The sequence below is a fragment of the Dipodomys merriami genome, unplaced genomic scaffold (genome assembly GCF_024711535.1).
Source record: "Dipodomys merriami isolate MVZ:Mamm:240054 unplaced genomic scaffold, mDipMer1.0.p SCAF_9, whole genome shotgun sequence".
In the NCBI taxonomy this organism is placed as follows: Eukaryota; Metazoa; Chordata; class Mammalia; order Rodentia; family Heteromyidae; genus Dipodomys; species Dipodomys merriami.
Window position 1 is genome coordinate 31,165,863 of NW_027206512.1, and position 27,837 is coordinate 31,193,699.

Here is a 27,837-nt window from a genome sequence, read left to right on the forward strand (position 1 = left end):
ATTTCTGACCATATACAGCTGCTCACTTCCTGACAGGCCAATTAAGTCAAGATAAGCTTTTAAGGCGAAACTAGTGACTATTTCAAAAGTTAGCTATAGGAGAATCTTGTCACAAAGCAAATCTCATCAGAAAGCTGATTGAGAAGTTTTGAAATGAGCAGTATAAGCAAACATGTAAGTCCTTCATATTTCTGTGATAGCATTTGGGTTTTGAAATCCAAAACAAATTACTACCCTTTGATTTTGACCCACTTTTAGTTAGTATATTGCAATGACTGGAATTTTGGATTAAAATAAGGACAGCTTAGTAGTGCATTAGATCTCTTGCTCAAAACACATGATCACAATTTTATCAGCTTAAAACTTCATAAGCTCATGGTCCTAGAGGTGCAAGTAGACTTATCTAGACTCTTTGTCTCTTGAGGCTGAAATGAAGGTGTCAGCTGTCAGTCAGTACTTCTGATCTCTGGGGAAATGTGTATGCTTGGTCAGACTATTAGTAGAATCAACTTCTTTGCAGATCATAGGTCTGAGGTCATTTTTTCAGATTTTGCTCTCAAGTTGAAGATAGGACTTTTCTGTCTAGGCTGGCTTAAAACTTTGATCCTCTCTGGATGCTGAGGATTTCAAGTATAAGCCATTAGTGTGTGGCTCCATCCTCTTTTCTTGAAGTCTCCTATGTCCTTTTCCATGTAGCTCCGTACCAACTTCATCCTGGAATGGTAAGCCAAGTCCTTTTGCCTTGAATATTTCTCAATTCCTTTCTCTTCTACTAGAATTTTGTAAAAGTTCTGTGTATATACAAAGTTGTGCTATTTTGCTGGATCATAGAAATAATCCTCTTTTGCATAACAATCCCCAACTTTGAAATAACTTTTTATTTTGATTGAAATTTTGAAATAATCTCAAAGTCAAGTAGTTAACAATCTTAATATCCAGGAGAACTTTTGTCCGGTATCTTCCCACAACCATAGACATAACATAGCATCGTAAGCACAGACCAGTTCTGGGAATGAGGGTGTGAAATCAGAGTTGAGATATGGGTGGAGCATTACTTCCCTAACCCATGACAATTTTCTCTTATAGCTTTTCACAAAATAGCAAATCTTAAAAATAAAAATAAAGAGGGGGTGTGGGGGAGGTAGAGGGGGAAGGAAAATGGGAAGGGATGGGAATGGGAAACAAAGGAGGAGGCAACAATGCTTGATAAGAAATGTACTGATTATCTTGCCCATGTAATTGTAACCTTTCTGTATGGAATTTTCACAATTAAAAAAAAAAGATCAACCAATAAACAAAGTTATAGATAGACTTAAAATACAAAAAATTAAAAATAATAAAAATAATAAAAATAAATCCGGACGCTGGTGGCTCACGCCTGTAATCCTAGTTACTCAGGAGACTGAGATCTGAGGATCGTGGTTCAAAGCCAGCCCGGGCAGGAAAGTCCACGAGTCTCTTCATCTCCAGTTAATCACCAGAAGACCGGAAGTGGTGCCGTGGCTCAAGTGGTAGAGCGCTGGCTTTGAGCTGAAGAGCACAGGGACAGTGCCCAGGCCCAGAGTTCAAGCCCCACAATGGACAAAAAAATAAAAAATAAAAAAAAATAAAAATAATAAAAATAAAACTCCTGGCTAGGAATATCAATAATGCTGTTGATAATATCCAGTTAATGATTCTTAGTAGTCAGTATTTTAAATATAGTAGCTACTACTCTGAATTGCTTGTCATAGAAACTAAAAATATTTAATGAATCTTACAGGCACAGATGTGTGCTCAGGTCATATCCAAACAAGTCGCATGCGATGCCATTCTTCATAAAGCTCATTTACACTGAGGGAAGACAGGTGTACAGGCAGATGCTACAGCACAAGTGAAACACAACTGCTATGGAGAGAATGAAGTGAACATAGCAGAGAATTCATTGATAAAACCATCCAGCTTGCTTGTGTAAAGCTCAGAAATGCCCCTCTCCCATCCCAGCCTTGATCTATTAAATAGGAAATTAAAAAAAAAAAAAAAAAGAACTGAGCGGGCTGACACATGCCCATAATTTCAGTCCTTGGAAGGCTGAGTGAGACAAGGAGTCTCACGGACTTTCCTGCCCAGGCTGGCTTTGAACCACGATCCTCAGATCTCAGCCTCCTGAGTTGCTAGGATTACAGGTGTGAGCCACTGGTGCCTGGCTCAAGAAAAAGGGTTTTAAATATACCATTTCTTTTCAAGTTCTATTCACTGGATTTACTCTACGGTAGAACTGTGGGTATTCACTGGCCTTAGAGAAGGCACATTAAAAGAGCAAACTCTGATTTTTTACATCAATAATAACAAATAATTATAGAATGATCAGGTTATTTTTTATAATGTTTACTTAAAAACTCTTATAGTATAAAAGACTGAATATAATTTAAATGTCAAATTCTTTAAAGCATTAATATCAGGGTTTTTATAGAACCAATAGAACCATTACATAGATAGATAGTCATTGTGGCATTGGGAAGAAGACTGATAAATTCACTATAGGACAGATTGATTGGCCAGAGACCTTAAAAAGAATTGTAGTTTAAGTCCAAAGGCAGTCAGCTAATAGAATTCCTTCTCTGATGGGTCACTGGTCTTTATCCTTTATCTTACGGTTTTTCAATAGATTGGATAAGGCTCACCCATAATACAATGTTTCCAAGTTAACTGACTTAAATGTTAGTAACATCTAAAAACAGTTTTAAAGAAATACAAAGAATATAATATCTAAGTTCCCTGACTAACCAAATTTACACATAAAACTAACCATCAAACAGACTTATGAAAATAAGGAAGAGACATTGACAATGGATCTGGTTATTGGAGGTTTGCCTGCAACCTCACTATGCTCCATAGAAGACTTGATCTCTAGAGATAAAATGACATAATATGAGAAGCCAGATAACCACATGAATTAATTGTTGCAACAATAAAACTAGTAGTGGTAAACAAGGCCCGTGACTGACCTTTAAGGATAAGAAAATATTCCATACTTAAGAGTTTTAATGGAAATGTAAAGTATCACTCAAGCTTAGCTAACAGTTTCTAATGAAGAATATGTATATTAAAGATAATTGTAATAAACTGAAATTTAAATTAGATGATACTCAAAGGCAATAGCGTTTCTATTTCAGATTTTAGATGTAATTACCGAAATGTGACTAGAACTGGGAGTGCTGAATACGCACAAATGTTTTGCAGCATGAATACCACCAAGAACTTCCTTCAATGATGAGGGAGGACAGTTTTATACTTGATATATTTTGGATGTACATTGAGACATTATGTGATTAAATCCTTGACTCACTGTTAGAAAATATATTTGTATATATTTTGTTTATACACATTCACCCCCAAATGGATGTATAAGCAAAGACAAATTATAGGACGGGAAAGGGGAATCCATAGGACTCCTTGGCACAGATTGAAACTTCCTAAGACCCAAATAAAAGAAAGGCTGGATAAATGGGATTACATTAACCTTCAGAGCTTCTGCATGGGAACGGACACAGCTAGCAAGATAAATAGAACGCTCACAGATTGGGAAAGATCTTCATTAGCTATATAACAGACCAGGGCCTCATATCTAAAATATATTGAGAACTCAAAAACCTATCCTGCCTAAACAAATCCTCAAAGAACAACCACCCCATTAATAAATGGGCTAAAGACTTAAAAAGAGATTTCTCTGAAGAAATAAGAATGACCACTAGACACATGAAGAAAATGTTCAACATCTCTGGCATAAAAGAAATGTAATGTATAATAAAAATTCAATAAAAATTTTCCCAAAAAAAGGAAAATGAAGATTATACATGGTAAGAGCAAACAATAAACCTGCAATATCAGGGAGAACCTTGCACTATCAGTAATGGATTTATTGACTTCCTGACTTAACCAAAACTTCAACCTTTTCAAGACCTATGATTAACTATACAATCCCAGGGGGTATTCCTCTGAGTAAGGTTTTGGAGATTTGCACGGAGAAGGTCTTCTACCCACTATGTATGCATATTGATACTTGATTCTAAATAACATAGAAAGGAAGTTATCGGGTTTAGAATAAGTATTACAAATGTACATTCTCTTAAATTAGAACTATGGCTACTCTGTCAATTTTATACTTTTGTATGCTACTGCACAATGATGATACAGAATACATTCATCCTGAAGATTATTATTTCTTCTAAATTGCTTTGGGTTTACATTCTAGAACAATGTTAATATTTCTTCAAGTGAAAGCAAGGAGGAAATTAACATTTATGTTGTATTCTTTACTCCTAAATTATAAATGTTTTCCTGACCTTTAAATTCTAATGAGGGGAACTAAAATGAGCATAAAATATTTGTTGTAATTGTTTTGTGTTTTGTTGCTTCATTATGAATCTTCTCCTAACAGCTTAATTATTCCCAGTATCATTGTACAGGGAAATATCAAGTGGGCCACTGAAGGGGAATTGAGAGGTTTCAGACAGTTTCTGAAAGCAAAAGAAGTTCACACAGGTGGCATCCTTATTAATATATTGAGATTTTGATTGTATTATTCAAAATTCACCAAAATTAGTACTTTAATTTTAATGGCTTGTAGAGAGAAGTATCCATTCATCCAAAGGATAAGGACAGTTTTTTCTGAAGCTGTTGGTTCTGCAGAAATTATGATTTGGCAAAACATACTACACTTTTGTAAGATTATTCTACATGAAATGATCAATACCTTTTTTTGTTGTGGCTGTTTATTGTGCTAGTCCTGGGTCTTGAACTCAGGGCCTGAGCACTATTCTTGAGCTTTTCTTTTCTTTTTTTTATTGTGAAAATACTGTACAGAGGGGTTACAATTACATGGGCAAGATAATGAGTACATTTCTTATCAAGCATTGTAGCCTGCTCCTTTGTTTCCCCTTCCCATCCCATCCTCCCCCCACATCCCCACCCAACCTTCCTCGCCTCCCCACAAAGTTGGTATATCTCATTGTTGCAATGGGTCCCCCTGTATCCCTATTTAAATGACTTGGTTTTTCCCTTCTCCTCCACATCAAATACAGTAAAAGCAGGGGTTATACCGTGGGGGGGGCATACAAAGCAACAAAGAAATAATCTTATAAATGTGTCAGAAACAATCGCATGGAAACATTTGAATACATATCTTAGGATTCATTTCCCTAACATCAACTTATCTGACTTTTTCTGCTTGACTCAGACATATACTAGTTATTGCAAATAAGGGAACCCATGGGACCTATGTTTCTTTGGGCCTGGCTTACTTCACTTAATATAATTTTTTCCAAGTCTTTCCATTTCCTAACAAATGGGGCAATGTCATTCTTTCTGATAGAGGCATAGAATTCCATTGTGTATATATACCACAAGACCTCGGAGTCAAAGCAGACACAAAACATTACAGGATGGAATAGGAGAAACCCTAGGTCTCCTTGGCACAAGCAGAAATTTTCTTAATAGAGACCTAGAATCACAACAAACCAAAGAAAGGTTGGACAAATGGGATTGCATGAAGTTGCAGAGCTTCTGCTTTGCAAAGGACATAGCTAACAAGATCAATAGAAAGCCCAAGGATTGGGAGAAGAGCTTCACTAGCCATACAACAGACAAGGGTCTCATATCTAAAATATATCTGGGACTCAAAAAATTAAATCCCCCAACAACAAATCCTCAAAGAAACAACTGCCCAATAAATAAGTGGGCTAAAGGCTTAAATAGAAACTTCTCTGAAGAGGAAAGAAGGAAGGCCAATAGACACATGAAGAAATGCTCAACCTCTCTAGCCATAAAAGAAATGCAAATCAAAACAACATTGAGATACTACCTCACCCCAGTTAGAATGGCTATAATCAAGAACTCTAATAACAGATGCTGGAGGGGATGTGGACAGAAGGGAGCCTTACTGCATTGTTGGTGGGAGTGTAAACTTGTTCAACCACTTTGGAAAGCAGTATGGATGTTCCTCAAAAGACTCCACATAAGAGCTTCCCTATGACCCAGAAATCCCACTTTTGGGCATTTACCCAAATGATCACAAACAAGACCACACTAAAGCTACCAGCACGACTATGTTTATTGCAGCCTTATTTACCATAGCTAAGATATGGAACCAACCCAGATGCCCCTCAGTAGATTAATGCATCTCTCTCTCTTTTTTTTTTTTTTTTTTGCACAAGGCTAATACTCACTTGAGCCACAGCTTCACTTCTGGCTTTTTTATTTTTGTCAGTTAATTGGAGATAAGTGTTTCACAGACTTCCTGCCTGGGCTGACTTTAAACCAAGATTTCTCAGATCCCTCACTATTGAGTAGCTAGTATCATAGCTTCATTAATCTCTTGTAAAGACTGGTAAAATCGGATGCAAGTTCTTTATTTGCTAAGTTTTATCTAAATACAGGTTGTGAATAATATCTTTTGAAACTTGAATGTAAGGAACACAGAGATAGCTTATGTTACAGCAGCTTAAGCTGTGTTTCCTTCACAAAATACTTTATATATTAAAAATACTTCACAGTGTATATATGTATATATTCATATCTATATATATTCATATATACATGTACAGATATACAGATGTATGTATATGCATGTATACATACATGCATACACAGACACACATACACAGACACACACACATATGGTGGAGTGTGGGATGTTGAAAAGGAGCAATCATTCATAATGAACTACTACTTCTTCATGTATTTGTCCATAGATGGAAAAATTAGAAGCCTACAACTCATGCATGAGTGACTTGGTTCTTGTATTGTTGGTTGATACTGTTTTATGCTTCTAGGTCTAGCTTTGTCAAAATAAGAAAGTTGAAGAAGGGTTCTCATCATCTTATTATGAGACTCAAACTGTTATTCATGAGGAGAACATATAATCAGTGTATGTCAATTTAAGAACAATACTAAAATGAATATGAATATAAATTAACATACATGTCTATAAAGTTAGTGATCACATTTACATTGACTATTTCAGACATTGCTAATAAAGGTTTGTATATATATTGTGTTCAAACAATGTAAGAATGTCTATTTAATTTACCCTATTTAACTGAGAAAATACTCTTTGTAAATAGATAGTAATGTTATTATCATTTTATGCATAAGAAACAGACCTTAACAACTGAGGAACCTTGTCCACATCTGGACTTGAACTGTAACTTATCCTGAGACTCTATTGTACTGATTTGAATTTACCAGCCAACATAATTACATGTCAATCCTTGTGATGAAAAATCTGTCTTGTGCACACATATGCACGCCCCCCCCCACATCTCAACTGTATTGCTTCCATTTCTCTGAAGAATACAAACTTGAACACATATGTATATTGCAAAACTCAAAAATACAACAAAGATAGTATCAAAGACATAATCACTCTTCTGATAGTTATTCTCTCTGCCTCTTAGATTTCTTATTCCATTCTGTCATTTGTGATTTTTTTTATGCAAAATATATGTACCCTACAAGTATTATATACATTATATACTTAATATATAATACAATTATATTTTATGCAATATATAAATATATAAAATCATATACATCTTATATATGATTAACATATATATGAAATAACATATTCATGTGGGTTGTATACATATATATGGAATATAAGACAATGCATTATTTCATTTTATCTGTTTGTTAGTTTAAAGGAATGAATTATGTCCATTAATAGGCTTAATTTTCTTAGATTTCTATTAAACTAAAAATTATGCTTTGTGATTTTTCTATGCTTCCATTAATTACTTACTTTCACTGCTTTGTAATATAAATATGTGAACATACCGTGTTTTAAAAATTGATTTTCTGGTTTATAGACCTCTCCTTTGCACTTAATATTCGGTATACTTCTCTAGGCTTTCTCATACACTTGCTTTCCATTGTGAAGGAGTCGCTTGTCATTTACTTTGGAATGTAAGTTGGTAAGTAGGGTACATGAATGCTTAATTTTACCAGAAAGTGCTGTGTTGCCTCTCTCAAGCAACACAGGCATGTTTCCATTGATCCTTGTCCTCTGTTACTATGAGTTTCTGAAGTATTTTCAAGCAAGCAAACATAAAATGGAATTTGCTTGTCTTTTCCTCATGATATGTAAATATAATTTATGCATTCTGCATACTAGATATTTGCTATATATATTTGAGCACATTTTATTTATTTTTTATTGTTAAAATACTGTACAGAGGGGTTACAATTACATGGGCAAGATATGTACTCATGTACATTTCTTATCAAGCATTGCATTTAAGTATATCTACTATTTGGAAGAGAATGGTCATACTCAAGAAACCATTCATTTTCTTCAAATTTTTTTATTTCTCTTTATTATTTCTTTGTCTACTTATAATTTGAGACAGGGTCTGGTTCTCTAGACCAGGCTGGCATCAAACTTACAAGTCTGCCTCAGTTTCCTGAGTGCTGGGATTAAAGATAGGAACTATCTAGATAGAAATATATTTTTCTGTAATTTATTCCTTAACATTGATTTGTGCTTTCCACATTTTAAAATTTATTTTATTAGCTCCTGTGTAAGCATCTTCTATCTCACTTTTACCAATTTTCTAATTTACAGTTTACTGATTTTTCTTCTCTTCCACTACTTCATTCTGATATATTGTACTATGTTGGCCATATACCTTATCCAATATATTGGTGCCAGCTTCTGACTTCTCAATCCTGTGACATTGGTGCTTAGTTTTTAATATGCTGGCCCAATTCCGCATGCCCAGACATTATAGCTTTGTAATGTGTTTTAATACCTAGAAAGAGAAATTATTTTACCAATTTCCTCTGATAATGCAGTATCTATCCCATCTATGGTATATGATTTGAAACCAGGTTAGCGAAAGTTTTGTTTACTTGTTTCAAACAGAATGACAAGCGAGAGGTAAAGGTTGCCCAGTTTGCTAGGTCAGTGCCAGAAATGTCCTCTTATCATAATGGTGAGACGTCATTAATGATGATCATTATCAATTTGGCTCAGAATTTTGTGGGTTGCAATAAGTTGAACCTATTGCAGCTCATTGGTCAGTTCAGTACAAGGCTGCATGGTGGCAAAAACTCTGCTAGCTCTCGATACATTTTCACAATGCTCAGCCCTTTGGCTCGGTTGTTATTTCCACCAAAAGATGATCACACACTAAAGTTCTTATATGAAGCCAACGTGTTGAACCTGAATGGTACATTCCTATTATACCCATGGTGCTGAAGGCAGTGAAACTGGGTTTGATGTTTGTGAAGTTGCAAATAAAGTAAGGCGTTTGATGGATGGAGAAGAACCTTTGCCAATGCTGCCCAATTACAAGAACTTCAAGGGTACTGTTGAAGAGCTGGCTTCAAATCAATATGTAGTCAGTGGTGGAGTAGGTATTCTTAATTCCACCGCCATTGAAATCTCAGAGCTTCTCATCAGAACATGAACCCAAACATGCAAAGAACAGGTTCTAGAACTCATGTTGAATGGCACTGAGAAGACACCCCTGCTCATCACAGACTATCGGGATACTACAGTGAAGTTTGTTGTGAAGATGGCTGAAGAAAAACTGGCAGAAGCAGAGAGAGGTGGATTACACAAAGTCTTTAAACTCTAAACCAGTCTCACCTGCAATTCTATGGTTCTTTGTTGACCATGTAAGGTGTTTAAAGAAATATGGATAGCTTCTTCTTTTTTTTTTGTTGGCTGTGGGGTTTGAGTTCTGGCCCTGGACGCTGTTCCTCAGCTCTTCAGATCAAGGCTATTGCTCTACCACACGATCCACAGCGCCACTTCCGGTTTTCTGAGTGGTTTATTGGAGATAAGAGTCTCATGGACTTTAGCTGCCCCAGCTGGCTTTGAACCCGGATCCTCGGATCTCAGCCTCTTGAATAGCTATGATTACAAGCGTGAGCCACTGGTGCCTGGCCTAGTGTTGGATATTCTAAGAGGCTTCTTTGAACTCAGGCTCATATATTTTGAATGTCTTCTAGGAATGCTTTGTGTAGAATCTGCTAAACTCAACAATCAGGCTCGCTTTAATCTTAGGAAAAATTGTTATTGAAAACAAGCCTAAGAAAGAACTTATTAAAGTTCTGATCCAGAGGGGGTATGATTCAGATCCTGTGAAAGCCTGGAAAGAAGCCCAACAAAATGCTCCAAATGAACGATAAAATGAAGATAGTCACAACGGAGAGAGTGACTGTACCAGATTCAGGGCCATCCCTTTTGATATGCCGTTTTGGTATCTAACCAAGGCAATTAAGGATTAGCTGTATACAAAAATGAAAAAGAGCAAGCACTGGATACATTGAAGAAAAAAGTCCATCAGATTTATGGAAAGAAGACTTAGCTGCGTTTACTGAAGAATTACACTTGTTGAAGCCAAGGAAAATCAAGATAACAATTAGGAATTCCTGGCAAGAGGGGAAAAGCCAAGGGGAAGAAAACACAAATGATGTGAGTTTTGCCTTCTCCACAAGGAAAAAGAGTCATTCCTCAAGTGACCCTAGAAATGAAAGCAGAATCAGAAATGAACATTAAAAGGAAAATAAGAGCAAAAATACTAAGGGGACACCTAAGGAGGATGGGATGGAAATAGAAAACCTAAAAGAAAGATTGGAGAAGAAACAGAAAAGAGAACCAGCTAAAAAGGCAAAGAAACAAATTAGGTTGCCATTTTAACCTGTCAAAAAATTAAAGAAGAAAAACCCCTGGTCTGATTCAGAATCTGATATGAGTAGTACTGAAAGCAATTTTGATTTTCCTCCATAAGACATAGAGTCAGGGAGCGCTACAACAAAATCCAAATTCAAAGTGAATTTGGATTCAGATGAAGATTTTTCAGATTTTGATGGAAAATTTGAACATGAAGATTTTTGTTCCATGGCTGTTAATCCACCTAAGACCAAAGCTCCCCCAAAACATACCAGCTAAAACTGAAATTCTAAATCAACCTTCTAAAAAGAACATGACCGTGAAGAAGACAGTGAAAAAAGTCAGTCTTCTACCTCTGTTGCTGGTACAAAAAAAAAAAAAAAGGCAGCTCCCCCCCCCAATACCAGGCAAAGTTGGTAGATCAAAAAAACTTATCAAATACCTCGAAGAGTAAGATGAAGATGGCCTGTTTTAAAATGTGAATGATCTCACTGAGCCTAACACTGGTTCTAAAGTTTAAAACAAAAACAAAGCAAAACAAACAACAACAAAAATACCAAATAATGTGAGCCAATTATTGCTGCTCTTTCATCCTTGCACAAAAATGCTGCATTTCTGATTCTTGTTAAAGTCCTATTGAATTCACTGAGTGGATTCATCTGACCCAAAAAATAGACATTTTTGCTGAATGAATGTTCTTCTTCATGAACACTAAATATTTTTAATTAATTTATATCTTTGGTGTCATATAAATACATATATATATATATATATATATGTTAGACAATTTTGGGACAGCTCTTACATATCTTCTATCAATGATATTCCTAGGCATCACAATCTTTCTATAGTACTACTTTTAAGATATATATCTATGCACTTACTTATTTGCTAATGCATATGCTGCATGTTTAAATAATTAAGTATTCTATGCATAATGGTATAAAATGATATTGATTTTTTTTGGTATTAATCTCATAGCTACCTAGCTGCTATCTACCAAATTATTTGGTTAGTTTTCATAATTATATTTGTTTATTTGGAAATTTTCAGTGTACATGGGCATCAGCTACAGATTGATTATTTACTCACCTATCCCATTTACTCACCTATCCCTATACATTTGTTTTCCTTGTCTAAGACAAACAAACTGAAAGACACATCACCTTAGGCAATTATATCCAGAGGCTAATCACTTACCAATGATTGCCCAGCATCATCAAGTTCCAAGCCCTCTTTACCACCTGACTTCATTTCTTTAATAGCTTTCTAGCCGTTTTTCCTGAGTCTACTTTTTGCTCTCATCCAGATTATTCTTCCCACCTCTGCTTGATGGTTCCAGAGCCCTCTGTTAGTTTCCCATTCAGTTTAGGGCAAAAGCCAAGTCATTACAAGTATACTACACTCTGTAAAATCTCTTCTCCCTAAGCCCTTTGATCACTGAACATGCCCTTAGTGTTCTCTTTCACACTGAATACCTCTGAGCTCACTTAGTACTCTTCCTGTGACCGCTCCCACCAACTCTTTCCAACTACAAATGCATCCTGAGCATTACTGAGGTATCTGCAGAGAAGAATAGAACTGCTGGAATGACATTCTCCAAGAACAACTATATACCAGTGAGAAATGGTAATTAAGAGATGAAAACTCTGTTTCTCTCTCTCTTATGGGGAATTCTGAGATGCCACGTACACTGCAGCCTCAGAAAATCCCCATTAGGATTTGGTATCAGGGGACACACTGGTGAATATCGTCCACTCACGTTTTACAAACTAATCATCCTTTTGCTTCACTTCTCACTTTAAACAGACAAACAAACAACAATGAAACAAAAACAAAAAATATTTAAGCCACCTACAGGTGTTCATGGCTCTCAGGAGGCTGAGATTTAGAGAATTGTGGTTCAAGGTTAGCCTTGGCATTGAAGTCTGACATTTTGTCTTCAAAATAACCAACACAAGCAGGGAGGTGTGGCTCAAGTGGTAAACCACCAGCTGAGCAAGCAAACAGAATGAGCAAGAGGCCCCTGAGCTCAAACCCCTGTACCACAAATAAAAACAATATTTATCAATTTTTTGGAGGTAAGTTGCCTTTTCAGAAAGCTCAACCTAGAATACAACTTTGCCCCACGGTCATTGCTATTTTCAAGTACATATCCATTTAGTGAACTTCTTCATCTATCTAGTATGTTTCCAAATGCCTTCTTCGCAGTGAGGCTTAGCAGTACCTCCCATTTAATCTCACCACTGTTGTGTGCCTTCTCACTCTTCCGCAATCTTGTAATCCTGATATACATTAATTTGTAAGAGTTCCTATTTTACCATCTCACTTTTTAGGCTTAAATGTTCCATGTAATTGTTCATTGCAGTTATTTGTTTTCAATCCTTTCCCTATAGAATGTAAGTACCGCAGAAACCAGAATGTCTTACACATTTCGTAGAGGATGGCTGGCATGAGCTCAATCTGTATGTGAACAAATTATTGAGTAAATGAAATGAATGAGCAGATATTCTGGCCTTGTTTCTCACTTCAAAGCTAAAGATTCAAGGGTAGTTATGCTTATGATTCGGAATGGGTTGTTGATTTTATTTTTCACTGTCCTTGTGTGATTTTTCTTTATTAAAATAAACTGTAGAAATAGCTACTTTCTAGAATACGTTTTATTTTTATTCTTATTCTTTTGTTGTTGTTGGTTTTGGGGATTGAACTCTGGACCTGGGTGCTGTCCCTGAGCTCTTCAGCTCAAGGTGAATCCCAACCACTTGAGCCACAGTGCCACTCCTGGTTTTCTGGTGGTTAATTGGAGATAAGAGTCTGATGGACTTTCCTGCGCAGGCTGGCTTTGAACCACAATCCTCAGATCTCAGCCTCCTGAGTAGCTAGGATTACAGGCTTGAGCCACTGGCACCCTACATATTTTTTATAAGAATGTCTTTTTTGAACGTTTCATCAAATGCTCTCTTCAAACTTTATGAGTGTGTTTGTATATATGTTTAAATATATCTCATTAATGATTCCTTTCCTTAGTTGTTAGACAATCACAACACTATTTTAATATTGTTACTATATTGTTTCTATTTCCTCTCCTATATTGTTCTCTTCTTTCCCTATAATATTATATTTTGGGGTTACCTTTCTCCAATTTTTTCATCCTGTTTAAAATATCCAACTTTGCACTTGATTTTATTTTTAATTCTAGATCTTTTGTCTGTTCCTATTTTTGCTATTTCCTTCATAGTTTCCTTGAATCTGTTCTATCACTAATACCTTCACTTGTCACATATTTCATTAATTTATTATCTTTTTCCTTTCAAAAAGGACCAAAACTAGTGCTAGTTTAATCACATCTCAAGCAGTAGGAACTTAAAATACTTTTTCAAGTTTTTACATTCAAGACAGTTTTTTCTATAAAGAAATTGTCATTATGTTCTATGATAAAGAATTTGAATAATTCATTACCTTAATTCTCCCATCTACTAAACTCATATGCCAAGGAGAAATAGAAGCATAAAATGGACTAAGTACCATCAATTAACTTGGGTGCCAAAACATAGGTACTGTGGGAACTGTTCTCCATGACTAATTATGTGGCCCAATTGGTGACATATAATCCATTCAATTATATTTATTTTTTAATTGTGGGTTTATGTGCTATGCAGTTTACTATTGCTATGACAACATATGATAGGAAAAAAAAACTTCAAGGATAAGATTTATTTTTGCTCATTTTCACCTTATGCTTTCCTGACGCCATTGATGTGGGTCTGAAATGAGACAAAACATCATGGTGGGGAACAGGTGGTAGAATAGAGCTATTCAACAAATTTTGTCTAGGAAGTGCAGAGCGAGGAAGGGAGTAGAGATGAACTATGCCTTTAAGGAAACATACCACGAGGTCTGCTTCTTTCAACTATACTCCATTTGCTGAAGGCTCATTCAAATGTGAATTCATCACTGGGTTAATCCAGGGATAATAAAAGCAGTCTCATAATCCAATCACCTCTCAATAGTGCCACTAAGTGGGGACAAACCTTGTACTTACATGCACTCATATAATATGGAGCATAACCGCTATGTAAAGTATTTAAAACTGTTAAAATAGTATGGGGCCAATTTGTGGTCATATTTCATATTTCATATAATCACAAATATGAGAATACACACTTTCTAAACATTATGGGCAAAGGTTAAATATGCATGTGAATTTGTTGGATGTGAATATTCATTGATGTGTGTACATATTAGACTTCATACAGGTTAGCCATTTTAGCAAATAGAATATGATTGTTCATATTTATCTGCCAAAAAATGGTATGACTAGATTCATGGGCTTCTTAACTTTTATCTGTTTATTTTTGAAACCTTGAATTTATTTATTTATTTATTTATTTGGGTCCGGTTGTGGGGCCTGAACTCTGGGCCTGGCTGACCCTTACAGTTCAGCTCAAGGCTAGCACTCTACCACTTGAGCCACAGCACCACTTCTGGCTTTTTTTCTTTTCGCTTATGTGGTACTGAGGAATCAAACCCAGGGCCTCATGCATGCAAGGCAAGCACTCAACCACTGAGCACCTTCCCAGCCCATTAAAACCTTGTATTTACAAACAATTGATCTTCCATACATTTATTCAACATTATAGTCTTTCTTTTTCTGCATCATCATTTTTTTTCCTCCTTAGTCAAATGTTCTTTTGGCATTTTGGAAACCTACACACTGGAAACTTAAAAGAGCGTGGGGAAACATACTTATTCTCCACTCTCTGAAATTATAGCTATTCCATAAAGCAAGGAATACAAAATGGCCTGGCTGACTGGATGAGGAGTCTGTGTAAGTAAAAGGAAAAAAAGGCAATAAAGGAAAAATCGATTCCTGAATAATTTTTGAAAATTACTGAATAGAAGTATCACTTCAACTAATGTAAATGAGCCATTACTACACACAATCTATTCCTCTGACTCAGAATGTACCTCACCAAACTCATATCCTTTGCAGATTTTTCCAGGAAGCAAAAATTAAAGAGTTTACCTGTATTCCTAAGGTTCTGAGGAAGCTGAGAATACAGTTGTTGGGGGGATCACTGATGGAAGTCCTCATTTGTTACCAATAGCATGCTTCATGCTAATTTCTAAAAGTAAGCATAAAAACAAGTGAAGCATGTCACTCGGGCCAATACAAAGTCTCGTTCTTCTGATGCTGTCAAGCTATGCCTCACTTAGCACCTGCGGTTTCTTAACCCCAGACCACAATGAACAATTGCATTATTGAATAGATTTTTTTTTCGATGATGGCATTACTGATTCATGTTTCTTGGAACTATTCATCATGAGATGAAATCTTCCTTTGGAAGATTTTGGCATATATGCATGTATTGCTGTTTTGTTAGGAAACAGGAAAGGGAAAGGAAGAGAGAGAGAGGGAGAGGGGGAAGGAAAGAGAGGGGAATTAATCTGGGTAAAAGAAGAGTTGATGGGGAAAGAAAATCAAAGTATTTCAAATACATTTATAAAAATAAAAATAGAGTAATAAAATTTATTGAATTAGTTTTTTTCAAGGTTTATTAGACATATATATATGGATATGTAACAGTGAAACCTTGTTAGAAATTGCTTAGAATGTTGGGGTGTGGCATAGGAGAAACTCCAAAGGAACTTGGCAAGGCAGAGTTTAGTTCTTCAGAAGGGTGCACCATCAGTCAAAAATCTGGAAAACAAGTATGTAGAACAGACTAGTTGCTCCTTTTTTTATCCCTAACTTAGCAGTCTTGACCCTTCACTCACTTGGCTCAGCTCAGGTTCACAATCTGCAAAAGGATGTGGTTTAATTAATTGGATGCACCTGAAATTCAAGGAGCTTTGAATAAGATGCACTAAATTGCTCAGCAAAAGGCTGTATGCAACTAAGTTGTAATTAACAAGAAACAACCCACCTGACCAAAGCAGAAACCTTCAGAAACAGTGAACTACTTTGATACAATGATGCCTTTTTGGCAACCCATTTGTGAAATTAGTATGTACTATTAAGTATAAATCATACACACTCTTTGGATCTATCTATCTATCTATCTATCTATCTATCTATCTATCTATCTATCTATATCTAATCTATCTCTATAAATCTATATACCTATACAAAGATGTATTTATAGATTATCTATATGTTATAGATTTATCTATACATCTATCTATCTATGGATCTGTATGTATATTGCAACTATGACATATAGGTACTTGTAATTTATTAGTGTTCATTAATATTTTTTATATTTTTAGACCTGACTGGTTAAATATACACTTTTATACAAATAAAGAAACAGTAAGTCATTTTGAGTACTCATTCAGATGGCCGAGTCTTCCTTTTAGCTGTGTGTGTGTGTGTGTGTGTGTGTGTGTGTACAGTACCATTTTGTTTGATTTTGCTTTCAATAGCTTGAGTCTACATTGTTATAACTTTAGCCTTCTTAGATGACACTTCTTTTTTATTTTATTTTTAATTTTTAATTATTTATTTTTTTAATTGTGAGAATACCATACAGAGGAGTTAACAATTACATAGGAAAGATAACAAGTACATTTCTTATCAAGGATTGTTAATGAATACTTGGAGGTAGAGAATGCAAACCCCATACCCTTTGTTTTATGAAGCTCAGGGCAACTTTCAGTTATAGGTTGCATTCCCAGGCCTAGCTACACCTAGGACAAACTTGCTGCCCTTCTACTTGGCTACCAATTTAATTCCCCTCTTGTTCTTTTCCTGATTCCTGATCACTTTATTGGTATTTCTTTTTTTTTTTTTTTTTTTTTTTTTTGGTCGGTCGTGGGGCTTGAACTCTGGTCCTTTTCTCCAGCTGAAGTGTAGTGCTCTACCACTTGAGGCACAGCACCACTTCTGGTTTTCTGAGTGGTTTATTGGAGATAAGAGTCTCATGGACTGCCCAAGCTGGCTTTGAACTGGGATCCTCAAATCTCAACCTCCTGAGTAGCTAGGATTAAAGGCGTGAGCCACCAGCTCCTGGTTGGTATTTCATATAATATTTTCTTATAAATCATTTGATCAAGGATCCTTAAATCAGGGTGTACTTCAGATCACAAAGTATAAAGACATTTAACATTAAAAAAGAAATAAAAGTTCTTTTAATTTTCATCTATATTTTGATAGTTTACCCTTTAACTACAATTGTTGGCATGGATGTTTCATTTATTGCATTGCAGAAATTTTGTTTTGTATTTAATTCAAAATTTATTAATATTTTTAATCTGCAGATGATTCAAAGCCTTAGCATGTCAAAGTATCATTTTTTTTTGTATAGAAATATAGTGATCTGGACTTGAGACTATTTCCAAGCTTCTTCTATTACCTTCTATTCAGCTCCCAATCATGTGTTTCTACTTCATTTATGAAAGCATGTAAAATATTTTTAGACTCTTCACAAATTGTAAGCACCTTGGAACTATCGAAATAAATGGACATTCAGGCCTATTACACATAGATGTAAATCACTGGAAAAAGCTACATAATATTTTTCTTTTTTTTGGTCAGTAGTGGGGCTTGAACTCTGGGCTTGGGCGCTATCCCTCAGCTCTTCAGCTCAAGGCTAGCACTCTACCACTTGAGCCACTGCACCACTTCCAGTTTTCTGAGTGGTTTATTGGAGATAAGAGTCTCACGGACTTTCCTTGCCTGGGCTGGCTTTGAACCGTGATCCTTAGATATCAGCCTCCTGAGTAGCTAGGATTACAGGCGTGAGCCACTGGTGCCCGGCTCACAAATTTTTTTCTTTACCTTAAAATATGTTTAATGCCATGAGCCCATGTCTACAACCCTTGGAATCTGAGATCTGAAGATCATAGTCCAAAGCCAGCCTTGGCAGGAAAGTACATGAGACTCTTATCTCTAATGAACTACCAAGAATTCAGAAGTCCAGCTGTGGCTCAAGAGATACAGTGCTATACTTGAGCAAAAAACCTCAAGGACAGTGCCCAAATATTCAGCACAAATCCCAGAACTAGTGCCTGTATGTGTGTGTGTACATGCACACACACACACACACACACACACACACACACACACACACATACACAATACATACCTTAAAAATGTTTATAATTCTTATGTCAGATTTAGTCAATTATTTGATGATATGAATGACTATTTGCAACTAAGTCAGTCTTAGTGGTAGTATCTTAGGAGGAGAGTATATTCATAGGAAAATCAACAAGAAGATATTTATCTACTCATTTTTGTACAAAATTAAGCCACAGAGATAAAAGAGAAATTAATACCCCCAAATCACACAACTGTTATAGTAAACAACAAAGAAGCATATTCAATAGAAGGTGCGAGAGTTAGCAATTAGAAAATAAAATGGAGGTCCTTGAAGGTAACAATCCAGGTGGAGGAGAGATTTATTTCAATGTGCCTAAGTAGTCACACTATTGTGCTTTGTACCATGAAAATGCAACAAATGAAAGTAAATAAAAACACTCCACATTGTTATTGCAATAAATTTACTCAGTCTGATTGTTTAGGTTCAATTCCCTTTCTTCTCTATTCATATATGTAATATTTATGAGGCTTACTTTTCCCTAGGCCACAAAAAATGTCTTAATAAATTATAAACCCTTCAAGAATTGGTAGATCATATTTTATAGAATAAATATCCATAATATTTATCTATAAAAAGCTAAATAATACATAAAATAAATCTCCTGCAAAGTAAGAAGTCCATCTATTTATTAATCTCTATTTGTCTATCCATCATCCATCTATCTATCATGTTAATTAAAAAGAAAATACATATTATAGTGCTAATACCAGGTTTAAGCTTTTGTATTTTAAAATATTCAGATGTAGATATCTAAATTATATATAAATAAAAAGAACAAGATAAGATTTAGTAATTAAATTTTACATAACATATCTAGTATATTTGAATGAACAAACTAATCTCACTAATATTGTCTTAAGACAGAATTCTTAAGATTATACTCAACCTCTAACCCAAATCATCTCTCCCATGAGTCACCATGGTGCCTGAGAATACCTTGAGATAGATCCTGAAGAAAATCCCTGCAGACTTAGCCTGCTTTAATGAGGTAGTTTATTTGAAAGCAGAGAAATTTCTGTATGCAGAGAATGAAATGAAAACAATACATTCTTCTTTGTACAGAGGATGATGATGCTACATACCATGTTTGAGTAACCCGTGAAGACCCAGAATTGGGATTAATCAGCATCTTTCATAGTGACTCAGCTACAGGCAACACAAAACTAGATAGTTGTGAGTCCTGTAGCTCCAGGACCATGGAGAGGTTGGAAGTAGATTAATTTTGAGTCAAGTTTCTACATGAGAAAGTAGCTTGGCCAACAATTTAATATGAGTGTTGTGAGACCCCAAAGGGATTTGCAGAAACTAACATTCCTTTAAGTCATGCCAATTATAGTAGTTTTTTACTTGATGCTTTGTGATGACTATGTATTTGTCTCTCACCAAATTAATATACTGAGTTACTACCTATCCCATATGGTGATGAAAACCGAGGGGGGGTGTTGGCAAGGATTTTTGATCGTCTTGGTGCCTTTTTGAAAGAGAACGAGAATTTCCTTGACCTTTTAACCTTGTGGAGGCTCCACTACAAAGATGGTTGTTTATGACCCAGAAACTGGTCCTTCACCATTCATGGAATCTACCAGCACACTGATCTTCTATGGCTTACCTCAAGAACTGTGAGAAAGCAATGCTGGTTGTTTAAGTCACTGTGCCCACGGTATTTTTGTTTTTGTTTTTGTTTTAGATGGCTTCAATAGACCAAGACACAAGAGAAAAGAAACTAAGTCATTCGGGTAAGTAGTATCCTAATTTTCTTTGATAAGTCCTTAAGACATTTTGCTTTTGCCCATTTAAAATTCATTACTATCTGCTGGGTGCCAGTGGCTCACACCTCTAATTCTAGTTACTCAGCAGACTGAGATCTTAGGATCATAGTTGCAAGTCAACCCAGTCAGGTGAGACAGTGAGATTCTTATGTCCAATTAACCACCAAAAGCTAGAAATGGAGCTGTGACTCAAGTGGTAGAGTGCTAGCCTTGAGTACAAAGGCTCAGGGACAGAGGTCAGGCCTTGAATTCCAGCCCCAGGTCCAGCACACACACACACACACACACACACACACACACACACACACACACACACACACACACACACACACACACACACACACACACACACACACACTCATCATTATCATGGGTTAGTTTTGTAATATTCCACCACTCCAGTCTCCAAATCATGAGTTGAAAACTTAGTCTTCAATGTAGCAGTGTTCAGAGGTGATTCAATCCAAAGGGGTCAGATCTCATCAATGGGTTAATGTGATGGATTTGTAGTCAATAGACTTTTGGGAAGTAATAGGGTTTATAATAGTTGTGGCTTAGTTTTAGAAATGTTCACCGTGAAGATATATCTTGTCCCCACTCCATCTCCTCTGCTTTCCATAGGTGAATGATTATGTTCCATCACTTGCTCTTGCTGCGATACTTGGGTCACCAGTGCCCATGTGGCAGGGTCAACTGACTTAGGGCTGAAATGTCTGAAACTGTGAGGCAAATAAATCTTTTAACCTGTAACTTGATTTCTCTCAGGTATTTTGCCATTGTGATAGAAAGTTGACTAGCACTATTACATCACAGAGTAAGACTTAGGGCAGGGTAAAAGGAGTTTCACTTGGTTTACACAGTTAATCAATTAGTTATTCATCAAAGTTACATTTTAAAGTTCATGTCTTATAAAAATGAAGCAAAACACTGTTAAGTGAAGCAATGGATTGTAATTTTGTTTGGTGCTTCATTTCTTTTTATAGTAGATATATTTATATAATGATGAGCATATATGCTTGTACATGCTATAAACATAGAAAATATTTTACAAAACTATAAAAATGTTAAAGGAAATGTTTAATTTTTTGGGGGGGTTTAATTTATATTTTCTATGGGGAGTAGTAATTGTGTACTAATCCTAGCATAAGTTTATTACTTTTCATGTGAAAGTTTGTACATTTTCCTTTGTTTTCCATTTTTTATCAGTATCATTTTTGTTGAATCACTAAACATGTTTGTAACATCTGTTATAAATATCAGATTAATAAAAGTATAGTTTACCCTCAAGCCACACATTGAACAGAAAGGCCACAACAAGAGTCCCATGGTAGATCTGTCATATACAAATCAATAGCAAGGATGGATTAACACATCAGCAGTGCCTTTGTAAACACAGGGGACAGAAGTGAGCAATGTGGCCTTGTCTAGTTGACATTAGAATACTGTTTATGCACAGTACACATTTCTCTCTACTGTATTTACATAGCTTAATGGGGTTTTGAAAGGTCAGAATCAGAGCTGTAGACAGTTGGAACAGTGAATTACATACAGAGGCTTGTGGGATTCTTAATTATATTATTAAAGGATTTATACAAGATTAATTTCTACCAAAGAATAGGTCATTCTTGGTATACATTAAAACTTGTATTTTTTTACTTTTCTTTGGATCTCTATAGCAGATGAATTTTTCTGCGTTCCAGCTTCCCATGAAATAAAAGTTTCGTCTGCATCATTCTATTTCCCTGTAGATATTTTGATTTCTTTTCCCCCCCTATAATAAATGATTACCAAGCATTATCATGGGTACAAGATAAATGTTTTCTGCGAATGTATTAGAGACAAACTTTGGAAACAGAATGCTAACTGGATAAAGGCACTGATTATTTTAAATTGTTTTCCTGTTATTTCTTTTACTTTCTCATAAGCATTTAAAAAGTCCCAGAAGAGAACTACAAAAATGATTGAAATTTCAAGTTACTTAAGAAAAAGATGACTATGCCAATGGAAATGATGCAGAAAAAAAACAAAAAAAAGTAAAATGTATCCAATTATGGTGACTTTATTCTCTTCCACCTTGGATCCTATGAGAGTACATATGAGATGGAGTTGAGTGTGTGTATCTTCTGCAGAAGGGAGCTTTCTTCTTAGTCTAGAAATCTCAGAAGTGTGAAAAGAAGTAAACAAGTGAAAGAAGAAGCAAGGTCTGAGCTCATAACCGATGCCTTTACATTAAGGGAAAGTAAGAATCAATGACTTTTCAAAACTGCTTTAGCTTTTATGAAGATTTTCTTAAATGCTTTTGAGATGGAAAAGTACACTATGTTATTATAACATCAGGCTGGACCATTGGACTGAAAGTAATTTTAGTTCAAGAATGAAATATTAATGAATAAAAATCATTTGATAATGATAAAAAGATAAAGCAGACAGAGCAAAGAAACCCATCCTGGATGAAAGAGCAGAACAAAAAGATTATATAAAGTAGATACAAATATAAATATATAGCTTTATATTTAAATAGCATTGATGACTTAAGCAATATCAATATTGTTGCACAGAGGCAGAGAGAAGGGTTTCATTGAGAAAGAGGAAGGGGACAATTATATTTATTGTACAATCCTTTGAGAAATCAGATTCCTGAGTGTGAAAATCCTTACTTCTTTTTCAAGTCCTTTAAGAATAAAGCTCATATACATAATGAGGCACAGATGGACCTCCTTTATATGTGTTTTCTTGGAGAGATATTTTATGGGAAAATTATTTTCTTTATTTAGTAAATCAAGCAACTACCCTGATGAGGTCATCAAGGCATAAGATAGCGATTTGAACATTAATTATATATGAAATGTACTTTAGCTTAAATCGGAAGGAAGTTTCTCATTTTCCATAAAGAAGTTTGGGGCTGTTAACTAAAGGGAGCAAAACATAAGCAGATTCTGCATATAAACCCATTTATAGGTACAGACACTTAGACCTGTATACTCACACACATTATAGCCCATGTGTAGCCTATGAGTACTATTGAACATTAGTAATCTGTAATTCATAGTAGTAATTTGTAGTAATACATCTCAGATATGCATTATAAATATTTCTGTAGTAAAACATTCTATTATGCATAGCATTACATAAGTTATAGTACTCACTGTACTAATTTAGTACTTATATATTATACATAATGTAGTATACAGACAATACATAGTAGCTCTTGAGAGTTATTATGGATAGCATTAATGCTCCTAATTTGAATTATATTCAAATGGATTCATTCATAGAGAACTTTCAGGAGTTGTCCTATTCCGAATTTTATATTTGTTTCAATTTTAGGAGACAGAAATTAAGAATAGGACACCATTAGAATAAACAGAAGCAAAAAACTATTTTATGGACAAAATTCTTCCAAGAAGGATTTAGTTCATATAATTGAATTTTAATGTATTTGTTTAGTTAGAAGAGTTTTTCTTTTTCTTTTTTTTTTTTGTCGGTCATGGGGCTTGAACTGCGCTCTCCCTCAGCTCTTCAGCTCAAGGCTAGCGCTCTATCATTTGAGCTACAGCGCTATTTCCGTGTTTCTGGTGGTTTTTTGGAGATCGGAGTTTCACGGATTTTCCTCCCTGGGCTGGCTTTGAACCGCGATCCTCTGATCTCAGCCTCCTGAGTAGCTAGGATTACAGGCGTGAGCCACCAGTGCCGGGCAAAAGAGTTTTTCTTATAATGCACTGAAGATGAAACTAGTGGTTTGGCACCTCACACATTAAAGCCAATAAAAAGAAAATGAGATAACTCCCTTAAAGGGGCATTCCTCTTTATCTGATTGAATTTGGTATAATGCTGTGCTTGGTGGAAATTTTAATAGTGTCAGACCATGAAGCAAGCAAAAGGACCATAAAACCCTGCACCTTGTCCGAACTTGGACAGTAACCTAGCATTGACCTTTGTGTACTGATATGCTAACAGCAGGCTCAATTATGAGATTGAACCCAATTTAATACATGGACCAACCACAGTAGAATGTCAGCTAAAATGAAGTTCATATACTGCATGCATTTTAAACTAGTACAATTTCCATTAGCATTTGAACAAAGTTTTTTTTGCCATGTTTTGTAATAGTTGAGAAGCATGTCTAAGAATTACTTTTACATGGAATTATCTTTGCATTGTGGCTGCCCTTATAGACCTGTGCTTTCTCTTTAAGATGAGTTGTATATGGGTGATTTTTTTTGTGGGATTGTAGTTTTTAAAAGCTCATTACCAACATTTTTTAATTTCATAAATGCAGCATCAGATGTAGAGACGCAATTTGGATTAAAAACACAGGACTTATTATAAATAGTTCTTATTCTTGTGGTAGAACAGAAGTAAATGTTAAAAAATACAATGAGCACTGAAGTTTGCTATAGAAACTCTGAGGTTTTCTAAGTGTAACGTGTCTCAACACTTGACAACAGTTAATCATATTTATATACATGAACTACTTGTAAAATTCTTTTATAAATTGTAGACTTGAAATTTAATAGATTGTTACAAATGCTGAATTATCAGATATAATCCAATCAGATTAGCTGCTATAAAATGAAACTATTATCCAAAAGTGAACCTGAAAAATGTTGAATTTAGTAAACACAGGACTATAATAATAATCCAGACAACTAAAACTCAGAAAACAGCATGTAAATGTAAAAAGTACAAATACTCAGTTTAATCAGAGTATTTAATCTATAATATTCAAACAATCATAAAAGATGATCAACAGCTATAACTTGTTCCATACCTACTTAATCATGCTGCATTACTGAGGGGAGTCAAATCACTTCATCATTGAATTTTTCACTTATTCATGCAGCTGCTCACTTATCCATTTAATTAGTAAAGTCTTTGTGGGATGGTTATTATATGTAATCTACCCATGGCATTTTGCTTACAAATGGTTACATACTTTTTTGTACATAAATCACACCCAATACAATGTGAGATGCAAGTTTTCTCATCATGTGATGCTAGCTAGCTCTTCAGTTTTTAAACTACAGCTGGCAACGTAACTTGTTTTACACAGGATAATTTGGTGGGAGGAATAATATGAACCCCTTAAGAGGCTTCATCATGTCCTATAATCTGTGAACATGTCTGAACTAACTTCACTGAAGATGAGATGTGCTCAGTCTACCTTGTCTGGGCTGCTCTCAGCCCAGTAGATCCACTGAGCTGAGCCTAGAGTTGTTAATTTAAGTGACTGGGTTAGAGGTGTTTGTCCCAAAAGAAAAACTTACTCAGCTCATTTAAAAGATTATGTATATGTACAGCATTTAGATAATGGTATTTTTTTTTGAAGCAAAGTTTTCTACTCCTTCCTTTTGTGGGACATGTAACACATTTGCCTGTGGTTGTATGAGTAAAGAATAATAGGAATAGAGATGTAGGTAAGGTCTTGGGTCATTGATTCTCATATTCTTAACATTTTTCTTATATTTATTTCTCTTTTGTTGAAATCCTTAAATCATTTCCATAAAATTTTTATTCATAATTAATAACCTGAAATTGGCCTAATCCATAAAGCCTGTCTAAATTTCAGTTTTTATTTTGAATGCAGCCCTATTTTTGTCAGTGTAAATATAATGTAAATAATTGATGGTGGCTTTAGTCAGCACTTCTATAATGTTCATATAAATAACAATAATATGTGACAATAATGAGAATTATTTCAGCCAGAAAACTTGGTCACACACCCTTTTCTGCTTTCCTATAGCTACTCTGGAGCCTTCTCTTTGTAACACCTGTACTCACTTGGAAATACTCAGGTGGAGATCACACACTTTTTTTTAAAATGAACAGCCTAATAGTTTGCACCTGCACTAAAAATTAGTTACTAAGAAGATTTTGCTAGAAATGAATTCCATATATGAAGTGTGGTTTGTCTCCTTTTCCTGTATCATCCTGGTTATTTATTCCTTCTGAGACCTAGGAGATAAAATTTCCCTTCATATTTCCCTTCATTATCTACCTCAGTCTTAAAGGGAAAGACTTTTGTTCTTTCAGCCTACCTCTTGGAATTTATCAGACCCAATGTGTTGGTAACACATATATCTGTGCACACACACACACACACACACACACACACACATACACACACACACACACACACACACACCATCTGTGACAATAAAAGAACAATGCGATTCTCAATGTAGAAGTATATGCACCATATAGGAAACCAAATCAGAAGCATTTATTGTAATTATTGTGTATTACTATGTGTTACATTTATTTTTCCCCTATTGTGTGTTTCATATTTGAAATGTACTTCTCCAGGTGAAGTGTCTGGAGGAGGAATTTTTAGATTGGAATGTATATTTGACCATCAGTCCCCCAACTAACACAAAAAGTGGGGGACAATTGCGATTGCCAGAATATTTCCCTTTCCAAGTTGTTGGGGGAATGTACTTTCATGATTGCAACTTCTGAAGTTCAATAAACTCACCAATAATTGGAGTCCGCTCTGAATAGCTGAAGTGGGAGCAATTGTTTCTCACAGAAATCCCAAGCAAAATTCTATAATTGTGGGCAATTCCAATCTGGCACATCAAGGAGTCACAAGTGCTGAATTTTAGCAGAGAATTTATTTTTAATATAAGAAACAAGGTGAACATTAGAGTGTTACATTTTAAGCCTGCTTTGTTATTTGAAAACTATGGGATATGACCAAGAATCCAGAGGCCTTTCCTGTTTTCTTCTTCTGTAGCTGGTTTTGATATTAGTTTGCAATTAAAAAAATAAATCTGTAAAATGTGCAAACTTGATTGCAACTGACTGGCATCCAACTCAGGCAATGGTTTTCTACAGGGAAAAGCAGTAGAGGAGTGGGGAGGGAAACAAAAATTATTACTTAATAAATGCCCACAAAGTCAACACATGAAAAAAAACTATTTAAATAACTTAGAAAAGAGACATTTACATGCTGGAAATTATGCAAATGCTTCCAAAGTATTGCTCTTTTAAATGTTGGTTTGGTATTTTATTTGAGAGAGTAAGTTTAATACCAGTTTTGCTCTAGTAATAGTTGTAACTGCATCAAAACATGGCAAACCATTGGTAATTCTGTGCTGAGGATCCCTTTCTAATTCCCATTCTTTAGGAACAGAATATGTGGGGATTGCAGATGACACAGTGACACAGGCTTCAGGTACTGTTTAGAGTTCTACCTGGCAGATCATAAACTCCTTACTGTACCTTACCCTTTCTGAACTAAGTTACTTGCAAACCGACATTTTGTGATGAAGCATTTAGTCAAAGAAGTCCCATGGAC

At 35.3% G+C, this 27,837-nt stretch overlaps 1 pseudogene; it reads left to right on the plus strand.

Annotated features, from left to right (window-relative positions):
• The window catches only part of LOC138820647 (DNA topoisomerase 2-alpha pseudogene), a 72,174-nt pseudogene extending 61,091 nt beyond the window's left edge, over positions 1 to 11,083 (plus strand).
• The last annotated feature ends 16,754 nt before the right edge of the window (positions 11,084 to 27,837 follow it).